Here is a 3,376-nt window from a genome sequence, read left to right on the forward strand (position 1 = left end):
GAAATCTATGCTTGTTCATTAAATGCCAGGATATTTTAATGAACTGCCTCAGAGCTATATACAAACAAAGGTAGAGTGGATATTTGGAAAAATAGATTATCTCCTTAATTTGAAGAACAGAGAAAGTTAGAATCCTGGGAAAATAGGAGGTATTTTTCTAAGTTTCGGTTCCATTTCAAAATTCCAGAAGAGAATGAAAAAATCTGCAAGGCTAATTATTGCAAAGCCTAAATCTAATAACAAGTTCGATATAGTACTTTAAAAAAAATCTTAACATATGACTCAGCAATCATATAACTAGTATTTGCACAAGAGAAAAAAGTATATATATATATATATATATATATATATATATATATATGTGTGTGTGTATATATATATATACATATATATATATATATGTATATATATACACATATATATTTTTTTATATACACATATATACACATATATATATTCACACAAAATCTAATTGTGATTTTTATAGCTGTTTTATTCATTACTTCAGAAAACTAGAAACAACTCACATATTCATGAGCTGATAAATGGATAAACGAATGGTGGTATATCTACCTAATGGAATACTAGTCAGTAATATCAATATGTTGATGCATACAACAAGGTGGATCTATCTCAAAAGCATTATGCTAAGTGAAAGAAACCATACACAAAAGGCATAATACTATATGATTCCATTTATATGACAATCTGAAAAATGCAAAATTAAGTTCTAATTTTGAGATTATTCTTTAACATTTTTAAGAGATGGATTTCAATATGTTTAGGTAAACATTGGTAAAAATCAGTGAAGGATGCCTTCTCTACATAGAATACACTGAAACACATAGAAGTATTAATAAAACAGAACTAATGATATTCCCCAAATCTAAAAAAATAGTTGTTATATTTAATAAAGAAGAGACTTTTTGCATATGGAAGTGCAATTATTTTATATTTAAAATAAATGTGTCAACTCCAAAATGATTACCAAATAATTTTCCAGTTATGAGACATTTAAAAAAATCAAGCATAAACATCAAACATACCTCATTATCAGTGACTCTAAATTGAAATGAGAGAATATATCAATGTGCCATGCTGAGAAGATAAAGATCATGTTATCTCTGAATTTTTTATATTCTCCAAAGGTCAAAACTACTGCCTCATAAAAATTGTAATGTCACAAAGATGATAAGTTGTATGCTTTTTATTCAAGTTCTGCACACATATTATTGGAAACCTTACATTGCTGAAACATGAATTGTCAAAATCAGGTCATGTTAGTTGTGATCTTGACACTGATTAAAATCAATTATCAGTGATTATAATGTAAAATTAATTATGACACTAGTTGTGCATGCCCCCACAATTGACAGAGAATTGCATTCACCACTCTTGATATGTTAAGAGGAGAGATGAAATGAACAAACAGAAAAATACAAACAAAAAAGAACTCATAGACACAGACAACATATAGTGGTTATCAGAGAGAAGGGGGGTAGGGGCTGGGAGGGTTAGTAAAGGGTAAAGGGGGTTAAATATATGGTGACCGAGATGATTTTTTTATCCTCACCTGAGGGTTTGTTTGTTGATTTTAGAGAAAGAGGAAGGGGAGAGAGAGGGAGAGAGAGACAGTGATGTGAGAAACATTGAACAGTTGCCTCCAATACACACCCTGACTGGAACTCGAAAACTAGGTAGTGCCCTGACAAGAATTCGAGCTCACAACCTTTTAGTGCTTGGGATGATGCTCCAACCAATTGACCCACCAGATCAGGACCAGAAGATAACTTGACTTTGGGTGGTGGCCACACAATGCAATATACAGATCATGTATCACAGAAATGTACTCTTGAAACCTATGTAATCTCCTTAACCAATGTAACCCCAATAAAATTAACAAAAAATCACATTTTTAGCTGTAAAAATTTATTTTAAATATTTGGCTTTTACTGAGTTTTTCCTCTTTCTTTGAAATGTGCTAATCAAGGTGGCTTTCCCCAAAATGTAGATTTTTATTTAAAATATTATGGAATTTTATTTATAATATTTATTTTAAGCAAAGTCATTTAGAAATTCCCACTTAAATTATCTTTTATCTGTGTTGTCTAGAAAAAGATTAACTTCAATAGTAATGGTAATAGCTACTATTTACTGAGGACCTAGAATCACTCCATATAATATCCTTTCATTCTCATAACATCAGCATCAAGTGTAAACTATTACTTCCTTTGCACCAATAAATTAATAGCTGACATTTATTAAAAGCTCTGTACTTTATTTTTTAATATATTGTTATTGATTTCAGAGAGGCAGGGAAAAGGAGAGAGGGATAGAAATACCTACACTAATAAAAGAGAAATATGCAAATTGACTGTACCTCCATGATACCAACCAGCCAATCAGGAGTGAGCATGCAAATTAACCCAACAAAGCTGGTGGGTTAATTTGCATATGAAGGTGCGGAGCAGCCAGGTGGGGCAGGACGCCTGCTATGAGAGGGAGGGCGGGGGGCAGAGGGAGCTATAGGAGCGGCGCTCCGGCCGGAGCCGAGAAGACTGAAGGCAGCGGCCAGAGCGAAGGCCTGGGTCCTGGTGCCAGAGGAAAACCAGTGCTGGCAGCCAGGGGAAGGAAGGCCTATTGCATGAATCTTCGTGCAACGGGCCTCTAGTCTATAATAATAAATGGGTAATATGGTAATTAGCCTGGACAGCCGAACGACCTTCTGGACATCCTTTTCCGGACAAAGCCTCTGGCTTAGGTGAGCCCACGAACCCACCCCCACGCCAGAGCCACCGACCCTGTGGCGGTTCCCAGGTCCCACAGTGCAGCCCCCGCCTCTGCTGACCCCGGGTTCCCAGGTCCCACAGTGCAACCCCTGCCTCTGCTGACCCTGCCTGGCCCAGCGCCACCCTATACCCTGACCCAGAGTCGTTCCTCTCCTGCAGCAGCTCTCCTGAAGTCCAGGTGGAGAGCCAAGGAGGACTCTGCACTGGCGATAATAATAGCTCCTGTTTATCAACCATTCACACTGTGCCAGGCTCTGTGTTGAACTCTTTGCATGCATTCATCCTCAGCCCTGTGAAGTCGCCACGATTGTTATCCTTCTTTTTCAGAAGCAGCATTTGAGATTCAGAATGGTCAAGTGACTTACAGTCAGAAGGTGGTGAAGTCAAAAGGGAACCAGAATTTTCTTGACACCCTACCTGCTGCTGAACATAAAGCTGTGACACCCACCAAGGCCTCACCGATGTCAATAAATCGCTCCCCAGTAGAAATAAAACAGTGGTAAAGAAGAAGGGGAGAGGGTGGATGAGAAGTGTGCAGGAAGCATTGGTGGGACACAGTATTTACTGCAGACTCCCTAGATAGCGGG

Source organism: Eptesicus fuscus, chromosome 9, assembly GCF_027574615.1.
Source record: "Eptesicus fuscus isolate TK198812 chromosome 9, DD_ASM_mEF_20220401, whole genome shotgun sequence".
NCBI classification, from domain to species: Eukaryota; Metazoa; Chordata; class Mammalia; order Chiroptera; family Vespertilionidae; genus Eptesicus; species Eptesicus fuscus.